Raw genomic sequence first — 25,445 nt, forward strand, 5'->3', positions numbered from 1 at the left:
AGCCGTCAGCGATGCTGCCGCCGGCCCCGATGGCGGCGGAGCCAGCGGCGGCAGTGCCAGTGCCAGCTGAAGTACTGCTGGTGCTGTTGAGGGTCAACATTGATGCGCTCACTTCCTGTTGGGGGTCGTGGCGGGTGTAATATGACCCGAGGTCAATCATCTGCATGGGCACTCTGTGCCTACATCTCCCATCATGCCTCTGAGGTGTCGCTGCTGATGACCGCCTCTGTGCCCTCTGCCCCATCCCAAGGAGCCAACCCACATCTGGCCGTAGCCATGGCAGCAGCCCACAAACAGCTCTGCCCTCTGCCAGCCTGGTACCCACACCAACAGGCAGCGTACAGCACCGCCATTATGCGGCCACGGTGGCTGCCCACCGCGAGGAGTCACCAACTCCCCATGAAGGCGGACTGTGGGATGCCCGGCTTTCCGAAAACCGACCCACGCAGAGGTTGCAGTAGAAAAAACAGGCGCACATGCCCCAGCTATCCCCAGCAGCGCACCAGCCACTTTTCCGGTCCTCCGTTCCTGCGCAAACTGTCACTGTGGAATTTTTTTAAAAAAAGGCGCTCCGCCGCGCTGCCCCAGCTGGCGGACTGGGCGCCAATGGTGGACGCAGCTTTACCGAAGCTGCTGGCCACTCCCCTTAGCACGCCTTTTCCTGACCAGTGTGGACTGCAGTGACCTCACATCCTCCCACACGTACTCCGAATTACCGCGGGCCGGCAGGAAAAGGCGCACTTGAACTCACTTTTTTAAAGCCGGGATAACGAGGCTTTACCGCAGGATAATGGCGGATCCTCGTGAACATCATCTGGAAGCCTCGACGCGACTGTGGAAGGTAATGCGCGCTACAGCCTCGTCTAGTAACGCCCTAAGTCTAAGTATAAGCCCTAAGCAAGAGTTCACAAAGTGTGTAAGTTCTTCATGTGAGGAGGGAAGTGGACACGAATGTGTTAATTCTGTCCCCTCTGTTCTTCCTTGTGTTGTCCTCCATGTGTAGACAACAATTGTCCATAGCGAAGAATCCCCTCTGTCTGTGGATGCTTTCTGTGCAATTTTCCAGGGTTTTAAATGTTATGGAGAGCCTTCATAGATAAAACAAGCTTTATCTTATAGAGGGTAGCCTCTACTGTGGAGTAGTTGAAAACAAAGATGGAAGAGGCAGAGTTAGCACACTTATGCCTGCTCCTCTCCACAGGTATAGGGCTTGCATGTTTTGTAAAGGTCTGCATGGACCATATATCTACACACACACACACACACACACGAGCAATAGGGTAAACACAACAACAGTAACAACAACAAAGGATAACCTAACTAGACTGTGTCCCTATTTTACTCAGGTCCCTTATCCAAACAATATCTTACTGTCATTTGTCCTGGTCGTTCAATCAGTTTTCCATTTCCAGCACTCTAATTCTTCTAGGGGCATGTCTACACCTCCCCGCATTCCAGGAGGGAGGGGGGAGGATCTCACAATATTCTGCTTGCGAGATCCTCCCCTTTGAACAGACACACACGTGACATCCTGGGAGGAACGAGGGATGTCGTGCCTGCCATTTTAAAAAAAGTTGAAGAGCATATGTGCAAAAATAAAGGTGTTTTTTTTTTTAAAAAAAACATGCTCCTGCTCCCCCCACACCACCCCCAATGGGGGGGGACTCCATGAAGAGCTCCATGCCCAATGCCTGCATCCCACCTCCTCGCGTTTATTCAAGAGGAGCCGGGATCAAACCGGGAAGGCTGCCCACACCAGGATGATCCTGAGACTGTGGGAAAAATCAGGCTAAAAGCCATCCCAGTTATCCCGGGGAAATGGAGGAATCATCTCTCCCTGCCCCTGGGATCCTCTGTGCATCATGTGGAAGCACAGGGATGATCCCAGGATGATCCTCGGGATAAGGCCTGGTGTAGACATGCCCTAGGACTCTGGTCTTCCTTCCTTCCTTCTTCTCTTCCTTCCTTTCACCCACCCCCTCTCTTCCTCCTCCTCTGTCTTTTTTCTGCTCCTCTGCCTTTGACTTATCTTCTAAAAAGCAAACCAAAAATGCCCTCTCCCAAACTCTAACCAACCAGGAAGATAGTTCCTTGTTTATTTCTGCAAACTAAGTTTCTATTTCCTGAGTTTGTATGCAATGGGAAGCAAGTACTTTCTCAATGATACAATCCCCTGCTCCCCTTCCTTCAACTCACTGGTTGTCTAAGATTGTAATGGAAGACAAGGACAGTGAACCACACTGCTAAGCCACAGAAAGCAGAAGGACCTTTGCCAAAGGAGTTGTGGAAGCAAACAATTATTCAGTGCGTTTCAAGCTGGCAAGACTTTCCATCAAATAAGATACAATTTTGTTCTCTTCTGCCAAGGCACTGGAAGAATCAATTCTGGGTTCTGAGATTGGAATGCAGCAAATCTTTGGATAAGGAATTTTATGAATATGATTCTCATCACATCTGCAGTCATATCCTGTTTCCTGTTTCCCACTAGATAAAATTAGGGGGGTGGGTGTACTTCTAAGCTAGTGAAATAATCTCACTTAAACTTTTTTTGTATGTGTTTGCTTTGAGATTCCTCTGATCTTTTGCCTATGGAAGAATCCCCAAATTCACACTGAATTTTGATTTAGATAAAAGTCTGGGAGCAATTTTAATAAAAAAATAGGCAATTGTTCAGTGATGGAAAATGAACATAGGATGAAGATTCCAATATTTAATTTAACATCATCATACCTAATATCGTGCTGAAATCTCAACCTATGGGAAATGTATAAAGTATTTTATTCAGCACATGTGATGCTAGTCACTATGCATTAAACAGAACTCTTCTATTGTTATTTTAGAGAACACCATGTATATCCACAATTTTACTCCCGGAGAAAACATTCACATGTTCTTTGTAATCAAGAAGAACCCTGGGCATTCAGTACAGAAAAGTAGAAACAATTCTGTCTGAAATGTGGGAGAAAATAAGTAGTGACCCCTTGCTCGTGATGTGGCTCAGTTAAGAAATTGTGCATCAGATGTATAAGTATTGAATGAAGAATGATAACTTAGCAAGATGCCTGGGTTTTTAAATGGGGAACAACGCACAATGAACTAAATGCTTTCAAATGGTGCGCTTTTTTAAAATGGTTATTAATTACAATGGCTTCAAGCATGTTTTACTACATTAGACTGCACACCGTCTGTATTAAATGACATTTCTCGGAATCCTCTTGTCTGGGGAGAACTGTTTTGCTTAAATATTATCTAGTGTGCAGGTCATGTTCTCTTGTTTTCTATGACCTTTCTGGAGTGAGTAGTTTACCAGCATCAACATTTTTCATTTCTTTCATGACCTAAAAAGAAATGTCAATGAAGTTTCCTGGAATGTTCATCTTCTCTACAAAAAATAACCATTATATTTCACTGAAAACTCATGCACGTTCCTGCAGAAACCATCAGAAGGGGCAGAAAAGGTGACTAAATGGCAAATGCACTAACATTGATTTCCCAGAATATTCTATCAAAAACAAAACACCAAAGCCCATGGTACTGGGGTAAAATAAAGCTCCTTAAGAACACAAGTTCTACCTTTCTGGATGAGACCAAGGCCCATCTAGTCCAGCATTAGTTTCCTATGGTGACCCACCAAATGCATCAATATATTTTATAATTTTATATTTGAAAATTGGAACACCACATAAGCCCAAGATCAAATGAAATTATTAGAATCATATTGCATGAGCGGAAGGCCACTTATGAAATGGGGGGGGGGGGAGGGTCAGACTACCCACTAGCACAAGGTGTGTCACACAGTTTCTGCTCATTGCCCCTTCTAACACACACAGCACACAACCGACACATAAGAAACACTCAAGCAAACAAATTCCACACGAATAACTTCAAAACTTGGAAAATCTCCCTGATGGATAAGGTCCATCAACTCTGTGTGCTTTAAAAAGCACACCTTCTATAATGTAAAAAAAGAAAAAAGAAGCCCATTGGCATTGCATTGATATACAGTTCATGGAAAGTATGATTGAGAGGTCTTGCTGCCGATTAATAGACAAATTTTTATTATTATTTACAATATTTATATAAAGCTCCCCATTCAATAATTTTAGGGCAGTGAAATTAGAGAATAAAAACTGAATAAAATCACATTAAAATACATTTTTAAAAGAAACAAAGTGCAAATAAAACTGGTCATTAAGGAGGCTTCCCTTAACTATGCTGAGATCAGCTGCTTCCAAGCTTTACCTGGTATTTCAGATATCTCATTTTTGTTGCCTTTCTAAAGCATCTGAAAAAACTTTAGGGCTTTTCTTGCCTTTTATGTCCATGTTTATTGTCTATGTAAAGAATGGAAGAGATCCAGTGTCAGCTTCATTGTATTCAAAGGAAGGAATATATGAAGCAATTTCTCCAGTTTGATTAATAGGAAATTTTCTGTAGGGAGATACATTATTTTATTCATTTGTTATTTATTTATTTATTTATCTTATTCATTTGTTTTTTATTTATTTATCTATCTATCTATCCCCACCTTTCTACCAAGAAAAATGGCACTCAAGGCACCTTACACTCATAAATAAAACTTGATTAAAACAATAATGAAATGATTGCATTGAAACACAGCTAAAAATACAACATTAACAGAATAAAATCAGAATCCAAACCAACAGAGTTGCCCACATGCCAAAGACTTGGGTTTTGTATACTAGATCGTTGCCCTTTCTGGCTTATCAAAGCTGCCAGAGGGGGACTGGCTGAGTGGGTAAGCGGAGTGGACAATGCCTCCCTTCGCCAAGGTAGGGTCCCAGCCTGCTTGAAGGAGGCAGTGGTAAGACCCACACTGAAAAAGCCCTCCTTGGCCCCCACTATATTGGATAACTACAGGCCAGTCTCCAACATCCCATTTTTGGGCAAAGTATTGGAGCGTGTGGTGGCCTCCCAACTCCAGGGATTCCTGGATGAGATGGATTATCTAGATCCATTTCAATCTGGCTTCAGGCCTGGTTATGGGACAGAAACAGCTTTGGTCACCTTGGTGGATGATCTTTGCTGGGAACTGGACAGGGGGAGTGTGTCCCTGCTGGTTCTGCTGGACCTCTCAGCAGCATTCGATACCATCGACCATGGTATCCTTCTAGGCCGCCTTGCTGGGATGGGTCTTAAGACCCAGGCAGACTCATATAGGGGAAGATGGTCTTTCAGAAGCCTCAACCTCAGAGAGTATACAGAATATTCCTAATCTATCCTGAGTATACCCCGGAGCAGACTGGGAGGCAAAGCTCAGGGAGAAAGTGAGGAGTTCAATGAGCTGCAGTCCACTTGTGAGATGTTGTATGTAGCCCATTTTATGAGGAGATTTGAATTCCAAGACCCCCAGTTCTAGTCTGACACTCTAACCGTTGCACAAGGCCAGCCCTCTCTTCCAGTTACAGTTGGGGCAGGGAGTGACAGTAAGGTGTTAGAGGACAGAACTGTATGTGTTATGTACAGCCTGCCCTGTACTCCCTATGAAAGCTTGCTACCCACAGATGCATTTAGGGGTATGTTGCCCTCTTCCCAGTGTCAAATGCCAATCCTGTTGGTTTCTGTATGTGGATTGGAGAAGGGGGGCAGAGGGCACCAACTTGTCCTTTGCCTCACACACTGCTGTAGAAAAGGCAAGCATGCAAATTTGCAATGTGTTGTGTTTAAACATGAGTCATTCTCATAACAGCATGAAGATGAAGTTCACAATTCACAATCAAGTTGCTTTGTCCCCTCCTTTTGAATATATGCATTATGTTTACATTTTTTTTCTATGTGGAGCTATAAGAAGGGATCACAGAAGGGATCAAAGCCCATACTTTGCTTGGAGAAGGTCTCAGGTTCAATCTTTAGCATATCCTTTTTTATTATTATTTTAAGGGTCAGGTCACAGGTGAAGGAAAAACCTCTACCTGAATACCTGGAGATGTGGAGAGCTACTTATAATCAGAGTATATAATAATGTAATAAAGCAGCTTCCTACATTTGTGTGTTCGCATTTCTGTGTATGCAAAGTAAAGAGGAATTGGGGTGGTAGCTTAATATTTCCTGCACGATAGGGTCATTTCCTTGATGAGGAAATTTCAAGGTTTCACAGCAGGATATTGAAACAAGAGATACCTGTCTTAATCAGATCAGTCAGGCCCACCTTGGAGAATATTTGCAGCTGAGCAAACCAGGAAATTGCTATTACCTCAAAAAGAAGTGTTATCTGATGTTTTAAAAAGTTCTCTTCAAAAGTCCATCTAATATGTAGGATAAAGTTATGAAAGCCCAGCCAGCTCTGTGTTTAAAAGAAATGACATATCCTAATATACCACAGCAAATTAAAAATAATTGCAAATTAAGTTATCACAGTTGCTGCCGCAGTACTGATAACCCATAGCAGTTTTTGCATCTATTCATTCAGTTGCATACATTCACATGGTTTCATAGATTCAGCAATTGAACAGGAGAAAAGACGGGATGGAGTTCTCTGAGAAGCCAGAATGAATTGCCCATCCATCACTCGTTGGGACTTTCTTGCTATGAATGCAAAGAAACACTTGAACATGTGCCAGATCCCACATTTATCTCTAAAAAAGATCTAAGACAGTCCATAGACTGAAATTACTGTCACGAATCCTGAAGGCTATTTTCCAGAGCCCCTATGCACAGTGCGCACAACCAAGTTGAAAGCCAAGCTGGCAGGGGCAAAAACGATAGCAGGTTTAAAATTATCTGGCATTTCTCTCAACCTGAAAAGGGCACCAACAGCAACTCCAGCCAGTAGAAGAGTCAGCTTCACTCAACTGGCTTTCATCAGTCAGGATAGTCGAACTCACACATCGGCACCTGCATACCCTACAGTACTTCTTCAGCATCCATGAATGACATCAATGGAGAATTAATCCAAAAATATAGAAGATACAAGAGCAGCCCCTGTTCCTATGCAGACTTACTCAGAAGTTAGTCCTGCTGAGTTCAACAGGGCTTATTTTCAATGCAATATAATCTTCTGATTACTCCTATCTGCCCAGAGCAATGGTTCAAAAATCTATCTGAATATGAGTGATATTTATTTGCAAAGCTTGTAGCAAATGTGTCACAGCAGGCCAGGCAGAGCAGGCTGCGTTTACAAGGCCAATCACCAACCAGAACAGTTATGCCAGACAACTTTTTTTGTTTTCTTTTTAGATACTATGGGAACAGAAGGGAAAAATAACTTCAGTACTATCACAACCATGCACAAGATTGTTCTGCAGCTGTTTCGTTTTGATATACGTTGAGCCCCACTTACGTTTTAAACGTCTATCATTCTGGCCAAGTACAGAAAAAACGTGGTTCTGGAAAATGGGTGTGATCTACTTTTAACACAGCAAATATCTGAAACAGCTTAGGGTCAATTCCTATATAACTGTTGCAGCACAACTGATCCCAGCTACCACAGTTCAGCATGGTTGGACCTATATCATACAGGTTACATCTATAGACAGGTTGAGCAAATGACTTAGTTAGCTCCCATGCAAGCAATATGTAGGCAATATGCAACATACAGTTCATATGCTAAAGAAATTCATACAGAAAAATGCATCACTTTGGAGAAATATATATAAAGTGTATACATTAGGAGAAAAGTATACAAAAAACATACTTTGGGAAAAATGCAAATGTTTTACTCTCATTTTTGTTTGCAATCTTTGTTTGCAATTTCTACCAATGTGCACATTTTAGTACACTTTTGTTTTATTAAAGAACTGCATCACAAAATTTGGAGAAGTATGAAGTGTAATTGCATTCCAATTCATGTATTAGTTTGTGAAGTTTGAATTAAATCAGCTTGTATGAAAATGGGAACCAAACAAATTTCTCTCCCATCCCTATGTACAGTACACCTAGAAATATCAAGTGTGAATGTAACAAACATGTTTGCAAACATGTGTATCGTACAGGTGCATGTGTTAGGGAGCCATGTAGGTTTCAGACCCATGTTGACATTTATATCCAGCTTTACCTCTATGTAATATGTGGAATGAATTCCCCATAAAGATATAATGGCAACTGAGAGGAAACTATGCAGATGGTACATCAAGGGTAAGCAACCTGGAACACTCAGGATGTTTTTGGATGGCATCTCACATACACATCAGCCAGCATGGCAAATGGCTAGGGAGTATGGGAATTGCAGTCCAAACATCTGGGAGGCATCAGATTGCCTACCCTTGTTGTAGATGAACCCTAAAGTATGGCCACAGGGAATAACCCACCTGGATATGCAGATCCTTTTCCGTTTCCTTTGGGTGTGTTTGAGTGTCCTGTACATATATACACATTTCTAACGTGCCTAGGGGATTTTGTGGTTTCCTGACTTAACAGTTCTTGAATATTCAAATTTGCAAATGATTAATCCCCAGAGAATGGTTCGAAGGCACATGATGCATTTCCACTTCTAACATATGTCCCTAAAATGATGTCTGGAAGGGAAACATAAGTAAGCTACTGTGAACTCCTCCACAAGAAGAATGGGCGCAAGTGAAATACACACTAGCCCTTGTCTTTTCTACCTCTGCCCATTTCCACCCATTTCTTTATTTTACATAGTACATATCCAGACGTGTCCAAAGCAAGGCCATAAGCCAATTAAAAAAAATTAATTGATTAATTGTATAAGTTTTAGTTGATAAAATGATTCACATCAATATAACTGGCATATGGGTAAAAACAATATACCTGAAGTAAAAAGCATAATTTTCTTTCTTGGCAGCAGTTTGGAAGAAGCATTCTTTCTGTGTGTGAGAAGGGAGAATGCCTCTTTTAAGATGGTGCTTGCCATCTGCAGTTTTTTTTTTTAAGAACTAGTTGTTTTTAATGTGTTGGAGCCAAAGTCTTGCAGTAAAACCACTGAAATCATAGGACTGCAGCCTCTATCTCCTGATGTCAAATGTTAACTTTAGGTGTCATTATATCTAAACCAGGAGTTGGCAACTTGTGGCCTTCAGATGTTTTGGCATACAACTTTATTTATTTATTTATTTATTACATTTTTATACCGCCCAATAGCCGAAGCTCTCTGGGCGGTTCACAAAAGTTAAAACCATAATAAAACAACCAGCATGTTAAAAGCACAATTTCAAAATACAGTATGAAAAGCACAACCAGGATAAAACCACGCAACAAAATTGATATAAGATTAAAATACAGAATTAGAGCAGTAAAATTTAAATTTAAGTTAAAATTGTGTTAAAATACTGAGAGAATAAAAAAGTCTTCAGCTGGCGACGAAAGCAGTACAGTGTAGGTGCCAGGCGGACCTCTCTGGGGAGCTCATTCCACAACCGGGGTGCCACAGCGGAGAAAGCTCTCCTTCTAGTAGCCACCTGCCTCACTTCCTTTGGCAGGGGCTCACGGAGAAGGGACCCTGTAGATGATCTTAAGGTCCGGGTAGGTACATATGGGAGGAGGCGTTCCTTCAAATAACCTGGCCCCAAACCGTTTAGGTCTTTAAATGTCACTACCAGCACTTTGAATCTGGCCCGGACCTGGACTGGCAGCCAATGAAGTTGTAAAAGGACTGGCGTAATGTGATCTCGCTGGCCAGTCCCTGTTAGTAAACGGGCTGCCCTGTTTTGTACCAGCTGAAGCTTCCGGACCGTTTTCAAAGGCAGCCCCACGTATAACGCATTGCAGTAATCCAAATGAGAGGTTATCAGAGCATGGATAACTGTAGCTAGGCTATCACTGTCCAGATAAGGGCGTAGTTGGTATATCAACCTAAGCTGACAAAAGGTGCTCTTTGCCACTGAGTTCACCTGTGCCTCAAGTGACAGTTCTGGATCCAAGAGCACCCCCAAACTACGGACCCGATCCTTTAGGGAGAGTGCAACCCCGTCCAGGATGCAACATCCATCAGACCTAGCCACAATAGCCAGTAGTGAGAGATAATGGGACTTGGTCCAAAATACCTGAAGGGCCACAAGTTTCCTACCCCTGGTCTAAACCGTTACAAGTTACAACACTTAAAGAAGTTCACATCCAGATTTTATCACCATTGATTAGGGTCTTATCTTGAATATAAGCAAATTTACCTATGGCCTTAGCAAGACCTAAGGATTATTCCAGGCAAATGGAGGGGTCATCACTGCCTGCTCCCGGGATTCCCTGTGTGTCATTTAAGATGACACACAGGATTCCCTGTGTGTCATCTGTCAGGGATGCTTTAGGGTGGATTCCTGCATTGAGCAGGGGGTTGGACTCGATGGCCTTGTAGGCCCCTTCCAACTCTGCTATTCTATGATTCTATGAAGATGCACAGGGATGATGCACAGGGATGATCCCGGGATATAGGCCTGGTCTAGCCGTGGCCTATATGTGTGAAGCAGAAATGGATCATGCTTTTCTCTGGTGGATAGAGTCTCTACTTGTTAGAAAAAACATACCCTTAAAATACTTATGAATCCGGGAGGCAAGCATTAATCCATACATTAGCAGCAAGAGAACATATAATTACTCCTGCCAAAAATGTGTGCTTGGAATGCAAGGATTCAAAAACACTTTTATTTTAAATTACTTTTTTAAACAGTATGATTTGTCTAATGTATTATTATAGTCTCTTCATATGAAAGAAAAACAGATTAATAGCGAAGAGCATATTGATTGAAATGTAATTTCTATTACCACTGCTAAATGGTATTTTTGCATGCAAGTCGGAGTCTCAGTAAACAAAGCTTTTGTGCCTGTCCCTATAATGTATTGTTGTGCATTTCTATGCTATGCTTTCCCCTCATCTATACAAAATTGTAAATAATGGTTCACAATATTCAAGTGTGGCATTTGCTGCCTTTTAATTAGACACTGGCTCTTATAAGACAAACATGAACACAAAGAAGGCTGCTTCTCACGTGGTGCATATGATTTTCAAGACCCCAAACGGGCCTAATTTGTATTTTCTAGACTAACATGTGGCTCAGAACACAATTATCCTTTGGACTGTTCACGTCTCAGAATTTTTAAGTTCAAAACTTGCATACAAGAATGTTTATATTAGAGAAACTTTCACCCACAAATGTGTATATTAGGGAATTTTATATGAAAATGTGAATATTAGAGGACGTTGCCTATAACGATGGGCCTGTTCAAACAATACACTAGGACACTAACCATTCTGCAATCCATGGTTAGTATTAGTAAGCATGTTTAACTTGTGGTTATGTAGCCACCATGGTTAGGAACAATTCACACAACATGCTAAGTTATGGTTCACATGACACACTAAACCATAATGTTTAGCTCAAAATGCTTAACCACTGTAGATTAGCATGTGGTCTGAACAGACCCATTGTGTATGTTAGGGGAAATTGCCTATGAAAATATGTGCAACTTTTCATGCATGTGTTTGTTTTAATCACACAATGACATTGAAATTGGAATGGGCTTGTGATTAAATACATGCAAAACTGGCATGGGCTAGATATATTCTGATTTTTCCATCCCTAATAATCAGTATAATAAATAATAAAAGCCAGAATAGGATTAGTTCATATACTGTGGCTGCAAAATCAAATGTACTATGTTCAAAATCAAATGTACAAAATCAAATGCAAAATCAAATGTACTATGTTTTGGACAGGTGAAGTTTAAAATAAGGGACATACAAGGGCACAATTCCACAGAGATAAGTGCACTTGAGCCCACTGAAATTCATCTGCTGAAGTATATCTCGTTTTGGACAGGATTGTGTCCATTATATGATAAATGTGATGAGAGGGACATCCATTCCATACTGCAGATCCATTATGTTCTGCTATAGTCTCCACCCTGCAAAATTAAGGGACATCTCATTGACATCCCAGAATGTTGGCAATCAATATGGAGTTACATGGCATCAGATACTGAGAAGTTCATGAAAGGTCTCTTGATTCAATAATGTGTACATTATATTTCAGTCCACTGAAATACGTAGTATAAATGCATAAAGAAGGCTTCCATTGTGGCACTCCATTCATTTAAATATTTTGAATCCATTCAGCCAAATGCAGCATGGAAATTAGGCAGAAAAAATGGCTCTTGACATGAAGGTTAAATAGCTAATATCACAACCTTATTTGTCAGTATATATGCAAACATGTACACAGAAACAGACACAGGGTCTGCTGTGCCAGCACAACATCACTGCCTGTGTCACTGTCTTGCTGACAGTGACAGATTCAGGACCTCATGGCAACACAGTAAAAAATGTTGATGTTACCATCCCAGCAAGAGTCAACACCTCCAGTGGAGTGGAGCAGTAGCACTAAACGTTTTATAGGAACAGACAGGGACACAATTGAAGTGGGAGGGTGCAAACATTTGGGACATCTCACTCAATTTCTTATGCACCATCATAAGGTCATTTCAGTTGCTGCTAAAATGTTGTTACTGTTACATTGCTGTTTTAGTTATATGGTTGAAGGTTTTACTTAATAAGGATAAAGTTGTGTTGGAACCTGGCATGTCATTGATTTGCTTCACTACCCCTTCCCTTCCACTTCACTTTGTTCACTTGTGAGCTAGGCTCTCTCTGCACTGCTGGCATGCAAAGCAGAACATTTGAAGTGCGTATCAGAGAAAAATAGATAGATTTGAGGCTTTGGCTGGCTGGCATATCTCTTAGAGACAGAGTTAGACTGAAGACACAACTCAGAGATGGCTGTAGCTGTGCCCTGAGAGGCTAGCGGGCCACACACAGCCTTTTTAAGAGCGTCTCAGTGTCTGGTGTTGGTGCAGACAGAGGCGGCTGCTGGTGGAGTTTTTTAAAAACAAGAGTCACCGTACCCCCGGCCACAGGGTACAAGTGCACAGCTTGGCTAGACTGTTGGGAAACTTTGGCAGAGAGGGGGGTGGAGGATTGTTTGAGGCTGGAGATGTTGGCTGGCTGGCGTAAGGCAGAGAGAGGCTGAAGGCAACCCAGATGCACCTGTAGCTTGTCCCTGAGAGGCTGGCTTGCCACCCAGTGTGTTTTAAGAGTGCATCAGAGTTGAGCGGTTGTGCGGGAGGAGAGTAGGTGGAGGCAGCTGGTGGCAGAGTTTTTTAAAGTAAGAGTCACCGGACATGACCAAGCAATAAGCTGCAATAAGCAATAAGCCCAGCCACAAGTGAGCAGCCCAACTGGACTGTCAAAAGATTTTGGCACAGAGAGAGGGAGGGAGGGAGATAGTTTGACACTGGAGGTTTTGGTTTGGCTGCAGTGACTTAGGGCATGTCTATGCCAGGGGAGGGGAGGGGGAGGATCTCACGATATGCTGATCGTGAGATCCTCCCCCTCAGTCCACATGGGCTGTGTGACATCTCGGGCATCGTGCCCACCATGGCTGCCATTTTCTTTTGGACAGAAGAGCTGGAGTGCAAGGTTAAAAAACAACAACCCACCCTGCTCCTCTCCACACCCCTGATGGGCACGAAGCTCCTGAAGAGCTCCGTGCCCTATGCACGGTTCCCAGCTCCTCACATTTACTCGCGAGGAGCTGGGATGAAACCAGGATGACCACCCACACCTCCCACGGACTTGGGACGACCCCAAGACCATAGGAAAATTGAGCTAAAAGCTGTCCTGGTAATCCTGGGGAAATGGAGGGATCATCCCTCCCTGCCCCCGGGATCCCCTGTGCATCATGTGGATGCACAGGGATGATCCCAGGGTGATTCCCAGGATAAGGCATCCTGTAGACATGCCCTTAGAGAGACAACAGAGGCTGCACAGACAAAAAAGAGACACCTGTTGCAATTTAGCTCCATGGTGCTGGCATGCAATGCAGGGCATTAGAAAGAAGGTCTCAGAGCCATGTGTTTATGGAGGAAGTAGACAGGAGTTCAAAATCTGGATGTGCGAAGTGGTGCCAACACAGAAGCCTCGAGAAGCTAATGTATGTAAGTGTGAATGGTGAAGTAGTGTCCACCGCCCACAACACCCACCCTAATGTTAGAGCAGACAAACTTGTGACAATCAGACACAAGATATATATATATATATATATATATATATATATATATATAAATTAAAAAGCCAGCTGGACGGCAGCAAACCCTGTTAACAGCAGCAGCAGCTTGAAACAAGTGAGGATACATACAGAAAATATATTTGAGGAAAGGGGAGAATGAATCACACAACAGAGAGAGGGGTGGAGGATTGCAAAAGCTTCAAAGTATAGCAAAAGCTACAAAAGTAGGAGTGATTGAAGTTAATTTCAGATACATTGAATATCTCACTTGTTCTTTATTTCAGTGATTTTAACATTATGATGTTATGTAGAACAGATTTGTCTTAATTGTGTGCTGTAAAATCAGACATGTGACTAAGTCTATGTTCGGGTGGGCAACCATGTTGTCCTCCTTTTTGGTTTCCAAAATATGGTTACCCTAAACAAATAGTGTGTATGCAGCAGGTTTTCTTGCTTTCAAGAGGATACATTCACAGCCATCCTTCAAAGGACATGGGGATGAATGAATTAAGCATTAATTCAAAATTCACACACATCTAATATTCCAGTATTTGTCCATTGCTCCTTGAGTAGAAGACCAGAAAACAATCCTGACCCCACCATCACCCCCCACTCGAAGGAATGAAGATATGAGACACTGAGTGTGATAAATGAGCAATAGCTTTGTTAAGTTAACAGGATCCATAGTGAGTATAATATGTTAACAACAAGCTAGCAGGCCTTCAGTGCATGTTGCCCTTCTCCGCATCCCACCAACACAACATATATGTTATGATGGGACAAGGGAGAGGGCTTTCTCTGTGGTGGCACCCCGACTGTGGAATGCCCTCCCCTTGGAGGCCCGATTGGCGCCAACATGATTGCATTTCGACGCCAAGTAAAAACATGGCTTTTTAACAAAGCCGTTGATGGTTAAACTCACTGGCACAATGTTTTAACTGTTTTAACTGCATCTATTGCTTTTAAATTATATATTGTTTTAACTTGGCTCATGGTTTAATTTGTTTTTAACTGTGTATATTTATTGTTTTATACTGTATGTTTTTATCTGTACGCCATCCTGAGATCTTAGTGATATAGGGTGGGCTATAAATATTAAAAGAAAAATTGTTGTCAGTTGGGAATATGCCTCTCCAGTTGTCTATTTGGCATGAGTAATTCTACCCTTGCTTTTAGCATCAAACTGCTCTGTGAACTGACCTGTGTCTTCCTTGTCTGCTCACCTTAAAGGTGGCACCTGTTCATCCCATGTCATCATGGTTGGACAGCCCTTGATATCCTGAGACTAACAAGGCCCAAGGGCATCCCCCTTCCATAGCCCTTCTTGCTATTCAGTTGTGAGGAATAGTTGGATAGATTTCCCTTCACCATAAAGATCCTCAGGTTGCTCACTAGGGTAACCTCTGATTTGCTCCCTCATACTAAAGCCTGAAGTTGGTGACAAAAGACACTGTCAATTTTCCAGTGGCAAGGATATCCCAAAATTTCTGCTCAGCTCCACAATCCATACCTGGCTAATGTCATGCTGTAGATCAGAGATGGGGAACCTTTGGCTCTCCAGATGTTGTTGGACTTCAACTTCCATAATCCTCAGCCAGGATGGCCAATGGCCATGTATGATGGAAGCTGTAGTTCATCTGGAGAGACAGGGGCCTCATCTACACCAAGCAGGATATTGCACTATGAAAGTGGTATATGAGAGGCAGGAGCCACACTACTGTTTATTGCTGTACTGAAGTGCACTGACCACTGCTGGGGCCCATTGACACAGACCATAGACCGCTTCCATACTGCTATATCCTGCTTGGTGTGGCTCCTGCCTTTTATATACCACATTCATAGTGCAATATACTGCTTGGTGTAGATGAGGCCATAGGCTCCCCATCACTCCTGCAGATAAAGAATGAGTGGGCTGCCTCCCTCTTAAAAGGTAACAAACCTTTTAAGGCTGTGCAGTGGCCCATCTTGATGCTTCCTATTTCTGCAGACCTTTAATGTCCCAGTTGCCCCCTCCCCAGAGGGGGTGGGACTAGTTCTTCCCTCCTCCTAAAGGACATGGGTGGGAAGGGTGTCATTAACAGAAAAAGGATTTGGCTCTCAGCAAACCCATCAAACTTTCTTGGCAAACAAGATTAGTAATCTCAGGCATATATTTGTGATACCACAACATGACAATGCTTAGTACGGGTAGCTCTAAGAGTAGAGCAAGAGACCCTTTGTTCTGCACTGGTGTATCAGTGCAGTACCTCTGAGCACATCATTAATATTACTTAGTATGTTCTCAGGGCTAAAAGAGATGTACACTTTGATTAAATCTGTCTTTAGCTCTGTAGCTTAATATGTGGCATCCCTGCAGCATAAAGGTCATCAGGATGCTATTTCTGGGGAGAAGGATGGATAGAAAGTCTAAGCAGACATCAGGTCACTCTGCTGATTATCTAGGGCCTTGATCATTTTCTTTGCTAAGCTTTATTAATTATCATCAATCTTGTTCTGTGATGCCCTTTAAAAAGGAAAAGGGTTGAGTTTTCCTAGACTTAAGGGTGTCTACTGAAAAACAGTTATGTGATGGAGACTAATGCTTCTGACCCAAACTGTGCCTGTGACGAAGGCCAAAGGCACATTGAAAAGCATGCCTATGAGAATATAGGATTCTAGACCTGTCTTCCCCAATCTGGGAGTTTCCAGATATTTTGTCCTAAAATTCCCATCAGCCCTTGCCTCTCCAATTCAGCAATGGTTAGGGATGGGGAGCCTTGTATTCCAAAACATTCCAGGTTGGAGAAGACTATCTTACTCAGCTCATATTCAAGCAGTCCTGCAGAAAAGGTCCCAAATAAAAGAGAGAAAAACATATTTTCAGGAATGCTATCTCCACTCCTTTTCTAGTAGCCTGAAATTTAACAACTAGTACACTCAAGGATCTGAGGAGTACTAAGCATTCTTTTTATGATAATGCAAACAGTCTCTTTTCAATTGTCAGTAATGTCTCTTCTCTGAAGGTAGAGATGTACGGATTGTGTAAATTCCATTCCGATTGCGTTTTGAAGATTGTTAGGCACCTTTTGTTGCATCATCCACTCATCAATGGAATCAGGGGTGTTTTTTTAGTTTCTGAAATTGCACAAATCACACCTACAAAAATGTGCAAATTCCCCCAATGCAGAAATTCTGACAAAATGTGCATTTTCACACTTTAGCTTATCCCCATTTTGTTTGTTAGTGTGTGTGTGTGTGTGTGTGTGTGTGTATTTTTTACAACAAAATTTGTGCAAAATTCCCAAAGGTTAAAAAAATAGTTTCAACTCCAGAGAATCTGAGAGGGAAAAGCTGTTCCACTATGGAATCAATGAGTTGCATTAATAATTATCAGAACTCATTTGGTTCTGTTGCAGATTTCTCTGACATCCCTATCTGAAGATAGACATTTTAATTATATACTAAATAAAATTTGTAGCTTTCTGTTTCAAGATGTTATTACAGCAATCCCTCCCAGCTTTTAAAATCCAATCATGTATGACCAAAGAATTAACTGTAATGTATAGATTTGGATGAAAGATCCAGAGAGGTCCATGCAAAACATTCCATATATCTTCCAGCCCCACCCCCTTTCCCAGAATTCCAAAATATTTATTTTAAACTTCAGCAAGTTCAAGAAGCAGTTGTATAATAGCATATTCGCAATAACAAAGTTTCACTTTTTAAAAGCTATGGACTACATCTCCAAATGCCTTTTGGAGCTAAAGAGTTTGAAGAGTAACTCCACTTGCAACTTCTAGGAAGCACCTTCAGAGGGTAAATTTTGGGGTAGGGGCAGGAAATGGGGATGCAATATATATATATATATATATATATATATATATATATATATATATTCCAGCCTTTTTCCTCCAAGTAACCCAAGGCGGCATACATAATCCTCCTCCTCTCCATGTTATCCTCACAACAACAACCCTGTGAGATAGGTTGGGCTGAGAGTATGTGACTGGCCAAAGTCACCCAGTGGGTTTCCATAGCCGAGTGGGGACTAGAACCCAGATCTCCCGGCTCCCAGTCCAACACCTTAGCCACTACACCACACTATATCCCTCTGAATCCCAGTCTTGATTGCTAAGACACACTCTCATATACTTTTTCAGGAATCTTTGTGATGAAAACCATTCACTAACCAATATTAGCTGTGGAATACCCACTATAAAGCAATTAAGCAGGATACTCACACAATATTCAGCATATCCATTCAAATAACATCTTCTTTGGCCTCCATGTCTTTAAACCAGCATGATCTTTTGTGGGAGAGAAATTCATTTCTGAAGAGAAGGGGGAGGGGACCAGAAACTAAAGTTAGTTCATTCTAAATGAATGATAAAAGCATCTTTGTATCAACATGAGTCTCACTAAGCAATTGTTCTGCATTAATTTCGTGGGGCTCTGATGTTGAGCAGATTGCACCCCACGAGATTATATATCTCACTGTTAAAATAGAAGTTGGAAAGCCCCATCTATTTTTCACCAGCTATAACTAAGGTACTAGGGTACTAGGTACTAGGGTATGATTTAGTACTTTTGGAAAATGAAATCAATGAAAAATAAGTGTTGTGGATGACAAATGTGAAGTTGCTTAAGGTTTTATTCATTTATTTTATTTGTCCAGTGCTCAAATCTAATAATTAAATAGGATACATTCCTATTAGTTAATCACCAGCAACTGATCAAGGTACTGCTGAAGATAAGCATGAATAGAAAGATAATAATATAGTAGGTAATCAAATATGGTCCCTCTTTCTGTGCACTCAAGGATTTGAGCACTACAACAGATATCAGTTTTGACATGTATATCTTCATGAATTGAGAAAGAGGCGGTATAATACCGCCTTTCCATTTTGCTGCTTTTAATGGTTGAATTCACTAGGCACATTGTTTTAACTTTTAATAGTTTTACTGCTTTTAAATTATATATTGTTTTAACTTGGTTTATAGTTTAATTTGTTTTTAGCTGTGTATATTTACTGTTTTTATACTGTATGCTTTTATCTGTACGCTGCCCTGGGATCTTATTGATATAGGGCGGGATATAAATGTTTTAAATAAATAAATAAATAAATAAATAAATAAATAAATAAATAAAATGCCGTTCTAGAGAGTAGAACTCATTGGCCCACTGTGGATCCAAACTAGAATGTCCAGAATGTTATACAACACAGATCTTTTTTTTACCCCACCCCACCCACAAAAAGAAAAAAAATAAACAAAATGCATCTCGTATAACATGAGCTCATAAACTGAATTATGACCCCAGTCATGATCTCTTAACAGTATCAGGACTAATGAGTTTAGGGTTGGCTCCTGAGATCCCTTCCGATCCTTTGATTCTTAATTGTAAGACCAGGATTTGGAGAGGAGAGTGCTTAATGGCACCAGTAGGATTGCTGGGGATTGTGTTAATGGCCCTGGCAGAGTGGACAAGTGCCTTTACTTTGTTAAGAAAATGGCTCTCAATTACGCCACTCTTCTGGGAGAAAGGGGCCATTTTAAAATCAGGACTTAGCTTTTCTCTTATCTGTGGAATGTATTAATGTAAGGATTTTGGGAAAACAAGAAGCCTGAGAGATGCAGGCTGAGGGTCAGAGAGCTTAGTTAGAGCTATATTGGAAGATTTGGGGATGTCTGTCATGATGTTAAGCTGTGCACCTCCACCTATGCACATCCAATGCCTTACACCTTGCACCAAATAGCAGCCATACTTTGGCCATAGCTAGATGGGGTTCTATCCCAGGGATCGCCCAGGGATCCCCCCCCTTGCTCAGGGATATCACCCTACAGTTCTAGCCTGCTTTTTGCATGATCCCGGGACAGTGGAACGTGTGGGCACGTGCCACAGTTTGTCCCGGCTCCTCACAAGTAACCGCAAGGAGCCGGGCATGGGGCACAGAGCTGCTCGTGCTCTCCTTCTTCTTTAAAAAAAAAACACAAAATGGCAGGCACGACGTCACGTGCCACGTGTAAACCAAGGTGATGATCTCGCAATCATAAATTTGCGAGATCGCCTCCCTCAAACCCCCTTTGTCTAGCTGAGGCCTTTGTTTTGAGTAAGGCCCATTGGCCATTTTAAATTCCCTGTGTCCCTTCTTTATATAGATTAAGAATGTTATCCATCCTTGAAGTGCAGCCATTCTTTGACTTCGGACGTTTGACCTCATATATCAACCCTGCTGTGTGGTTGAAGCAGTGAAGTGAGGAACACTTTTTCAAATTAAACATTAAGCAGTTATTTATGGAGTCAGAAGATAAGTGTTCATGTTGACATTTGGTCAGAATACAATGGCTAAGACCTCTGCTGTTACATAAAGAACATAATGACTAATGAGGTTTGTAACTACCACAATTAGTCTGTTATACCTCTCATGCCAATGACTACATCTCTCAGATCCCTTTTGTAAGGGATGTGGGTAAATTTTGACTAAAAAGTGAAGAATGAAACCTAATGTTCACCTTGTCCTATCTAAAAACAAACACTGGCGATTCAGTGTAATATTTCCCATGGTACATGGAAATGCTTAAAATCATATTTATGGTGATGTGATGGTCATCTTGTAGTAAGATACCAGAATTATGGTATGCATCTTAATGGTCCCTGGGTAAATCCTGATCAAAAGTGAATTGAAACGAGTTTCTCATACATCCCTAGTAGTAATAGTGGCACCCATATCAATCTTCCCTATACCCGAGCATATCCTGACCCCACCTTCCACTCACTAAGTACAACACATTTACTCAATACCCACTCATAGCTACACACTAATATCTCATTAACTACCATTCAACCACATCAGGCCCACCACACACAGAACAACCACAGCAACACCCAAAACAACTAAAAGGACTGTGCTTACACTTTATAATGTGGAAATAAGCCCAGCCAAGCTCCACCCACCTGCCATACAATTATTCACAGCCACATTTACCTCCTATATATTTTGGGAATATATTTAGTCCTTGCATGTTCACCAGGGAGACTAAAGAAAAGCATTGGCAGAACTGCTTTATGATGTTTAAGTAAAGACTGTTTCAAGTGTCAGGCTCCTAGAATTCAAAGAGTACCACAACTTATAAGCACGTATTCGCCTGATCCAATGGTCTGTTATGCACAGTGCAAAGTGGGCATTCATTCATTCATTCATTTTGGGATGCAGTCTGGCTACACATAAGGCTCTGTACTCACAGGTATATGAGTATCCAATGCAGAATGGGAGGCACCTTGCACCTCCTGTTCTGCATTTTAGTTAGATGGGCTATCTCACACAACTAGCAGAGCCTTCAGGGATTTGGGGGTGGGGGAGGAGGAGGCTGGCGACAGCTGGAGATACCTTGTATTTCCACATTCCCAGTCTCTTCCCCTCCCTGCCCCAGAAAAGTCCCCTTTCGTTTCCTCCAAGCCCGCATGTGGTTCTCTCCGTACTGGCCGTGAGCGAGAGGGGAAGCGAGTGGGGGGGTGCAGTCTCCTGGTTCCAAGCTCCAAGCCCTCTCTAAAGGCTCAATATGTAGCTGGAATATTTGCATTCCTCCAACCTGTTTACTGTTTATTCCTTTCCTCCTGTTATTTTCTTGCATCAAGTTTTAGGTTTAAACATCTTGGCCAGAGGGAACTGGCCTCTTGTACTCTGTAAAGCACTGTACACAGTAATGGTGCAACAAAAACAATAAATGGAGAACAGGGTGAAGTGGCAGTGTCCAACATAGTACTATCTGGTCAATAAGACCTGGCCATCTCTTACTCCAGTGCAACATATCCTCAATATTACAGAATCTATATAAAATAAGAATATGTAAACTCAAATGCCTGAACTCTGAAGGCAGATAGCCCAATTTACACCTCCACAGAGCAAGAACAAATACAAAAGTTTCAGTCCTTTGCCAAATCACAATTGTGGAACATACAGATATGGGCTGTGCATAGCCATACTGCCAATGATATGGATTGCATACTGTCACCTCACGTGGCCTTGAAAAAGAAAAGGAAGGAAAGCGATGGATGCCAGCCAGTTTGCATTAGTGACGGACAAGCTTACCTCAACATAAACTGGAATGTTTTCATTAAGTTATGAATCACTCTGCCCAATTTGTTATTTTGAGATCTCATTGTTTATAACTGAACTGTTGTAAATGCACATCAGTGAAGTGCATCTTGGGAACTGTAGTATGGCTATGCATCATGAAATCATGCATGACTACATTATGTAGTTTAAAACTTCCTGTCCTGTAGTTTGATTCCTGAAATCCCTCTGGGGCAGGAGGTGTGGGTTTTGTTTTTGTTTGTTTTTTTAAAAAGGGGGTGTGGAGTCTCCACTGGCACCTCTATGGGCACTTTTTAAAAAATGTGCAAGGGGGGATAGGATTTCAGGAAGCAAACAGTGTGTGCATGTGTGTGTGTGGGGGGGTGTATCTTCCCCTCCCAGTGCACTGTGGTCCTGATCTAAATCAGTGCCATGCACATTTACACAAGAGTAAAAAAAAAACAAAGAGAGGGGGTAGCTACATAATTAATATATGTAGCTTGACCCTTAGCATTTTAAAAGCACAAATTCCTGTGTTAGAGAGTAGTGTACCTGTGTGCACACTTCAAAACAAAACAGTCCATTTATGGAAAATCCCTGGGCCTGGATCCTAAATTTAACAGGAACGCTTCAGGGGAAGCACTCAGCAGAGATCTTAAATCAATTTTGTCAAGTTACATAATTTATATAAAAAAAAAAAACGGGCGGGGAGGGGGGGTGAGACAGTTCTCCAGAGAGAAGTGATTGAAATATATCAGAGCAGCAGATTGAGGTGCATCTTGGGATATATGCTCTGTGGGCTGAATAATATACTTTGTGGGCTGATTTGAGCTGTCACTGAAAACACAATTCTGCAATTCTGTTTTTGGCAAATAGTGGATTTGTAAAAAAAGAAAGAAAAAAAAAACTTTCCTTAGACCAGCAAGGCCATTCTTTTTCTTTTTCTTTTTCTTTTTCTTTTTTGTTCTCAGAGGCAAGCCAAAGTTAATAAATCTTGTGAAAGGATCAGAAATTAAGTAATCAGAACAGAGAACTGGGAGTAAGTACTATGTACTGTCTTTGCTTTAGCTGATGCCTTGTGCTTTTAGTTTGAATAAAACTTTTAAAAATAATACCCATAGATATGGGAAGTCCAAAATGTCTCTATTGTGTATATAGCAGAAAATAGAAGTTCTGTTTAACAATCCAGCATGATGCATAGAGAGTTGGACTTGGACCAAGAAGACTCAGTCAAATACTTGCATAGCCATGAATTTCACCAGGAGATCTTGGACCACCCACTGTTTACAGTACAGTCTACCTCATGGGATAGATAAATAGGTGCCAGATAGATGATAGATTGCTCTATCAATGGACTGATAGATAGATAGATAGATAGATAGATAGATAGATAGATAGATGAGAGATATAAAAAGTGACAACTAATTGCAGGTACAGAATGTCCTTTGCTAAGTCCCATGCCAACATAATCAAAACATTACTATTTTGTTCTATTTGAGCTTATAACTAACCCTATTAAAAGAAGTTCACTGTAGGCAACAATGTGTTAACAAAATAGCATAAATATTGTAAATGTAATTCCCACCCACAGTGTAATTCCCACTCCTAGTTAAGGAGTTGCTGATAGATAACGGTCTTAGACCTGTTCAAAGATGCACTCAGGTCCAGGCTCTGGTGAGGATTTGATCATTCTGGAGTCATTACCAATAACGCCTCTGTACATGCCTTCAATGTTCAAATTTGGAGCATACGTCACATTGTTATCAGGGTCCATTCAGTGTCTATCGGTCTTAGTAGCTGGGGTCTGACATAGGGAAGGGATGAGACATACGTAAATAGCCTTCATACTTGCATAACCTCTAATATTATGGATGTTCCCTGTGTAAATCAGATAAATGAGGCTATGCTGCTTTTGATATCCTTGAGAGAATAAAGCAAATCACTATTTTAAAATTAAGTCACAAAAATGATTCATGAGTGCAAGCTCCGTTGCGACAATTAGAAAAAAAGCTAGACTACCCAGAGTGGAAGGAGACATTGGAGGGGCTCAATGTCACCCTCCATTGATTTGAGTGATGCAGCATGTCAAGGATAAAGAACGTCGTATGGGAATAGCAAGGAAGCAACAATGCATGGTATTTTACAGCATCACTTCCATTGTCAGTTACAATAAAACCTGGGGACAGACCTTGGGAGGTAAGCCATACATTGATTTGTTCTTGAAGCTTTGATGGTGTGTTGGTTGCTGTGTAATCTTTCTTAAACCCTGCAATAAAAAAAAGTACAGATTGTTTTCAGAAGACCCTGCCGGTAGCTTTGACATCTGCATGATTGATTGTTCGCACAGTTCATGCCTCTGCTGTTTGTTATACAACTAGTTTCAACCTTGTGTTAAGCATGTAAGCAACCCAGCAGCACACAGCTAGAAAGAGGAAGGCACGGATGTCAATTCCTAAATCCTAGTTCCAGAAAACCTCTCAACTGAAGGGCAATTATTGTAAGCACTGAACGTGCTTGCCTGATTTGACACTTAGATGCAAAAGAGGTTTCTAGTGGCAGTTGGAATAATGGCATGGGTTTAGTTTGTTTTTCTGCCCAGGTATTTATTTATTTTATTTATTTTTATTTATTTATTTATTACATTTTTATACCGCCCAATAGCCGAAGCTCTCTGGGCGGTTCACAAATGAGGCAAGCAGAACTTCCATCTCAGGAGTGACTTGAAGCCCCAGCTAATAGGTAGCTGAATCCAGCAAATTTGTTTTAACAAAATTTTCATCTCTTGATTCTTCTTTATTTCACTGAACGTATCCAGTATATATTATCTTAGTGCAGGAGTGGACAACTTGCAGCCCTCCAGATGTTTTGGCCTACAAATCTCATCAGTCCTGGCCACAGTGGACAGCATGGCCAATGGTGAAGGATGAGGGGATCATAGAGAAAATATGAGGGAAGGTTACAACAGCTGGGATTGTTTTGCTTGGAAAAAGGAGGCTAAGGGGAGACATGATAGAGTTATGCAAAATTATGCCTGTGTGGAGAATGTGTATAGGGAGACATTTTCTCTCTCTCCCATAATACTAGAATCCAGGTAGTAATTGCCACCAATTTGGAGCTGGATAAATAGAAGGGAGCTGGATAAATTCAAGTAGAAGAATGCTATCAATAGCTACCATTCCTGATGGCTATGTGCTACCTCCAGTATCAGAGGCATTAAGCCTACGTACACTGGTTGCTGGGGAACATAGATGGGAGGGTGCTGTTGAACGGTGTCTTGCTTGTGGGTCCTTGGTCGACAGCTGTTTGGTGACTGTGTGAACAGAGTGTTGGACTAGATGACCCCTTGGTCTGATCAAGCATGGCTCTTCTTATGTTCTTACATTCTTATCTGGAAGCCCACACCTGTCTTAGTGGAATG

The 25,445-nt window shown here is 41.6% G+C and overlaps 1 protein-coding gene across 4 annotated transcripts in view; it reads right to left on the bottom strand.

The window, feature by feature from the left end:
• The window catches only part of LRRC4C (leucine rich repeat containing 4C), an 858,040-nt gene that overhangs the window by 489,095 nt on the left and 343,500 nt on the right, over nt 1-25,445 (bottom strand). For 2 of the 4 annotated variants that reach the window (XM_063117429.1, XM_063117428.1), the window contains exons 2-3: nt 24,216-24,293; nt 18,194-18,283 (exon numbers count right to left, since the gene is read on the bottom strand). The gene's annotated coding sequence lies outside the window, so the exon portion shown is untranslated. Of the gene's footprint in view, nt 1-8,751; nt 8,787-18,193; nt 18,284-24,215; nt 24,294-25,445 lie in introns of those variants that run through there. The other 2 variants (XR_010025061.1, XM_063117430.1) reach the window with 2 other exon arrangements.

This window comes from Elgaria multicarinata, chromosome 2 (genome assembly GCF_023053635.1).
Source record: "Elgaria multicarinata webbii isolate HBS135686 ecotype San Diego chromosome 2, rElgMul1.1.pri, whole genome shotgun sequence".
NCBI classification, from domain to species: Eukaryota; Metazoa; Chordata; class Lepidosauria; order Squamata; family Anguidae; genus Elgaria; species Elgaria multicarinata.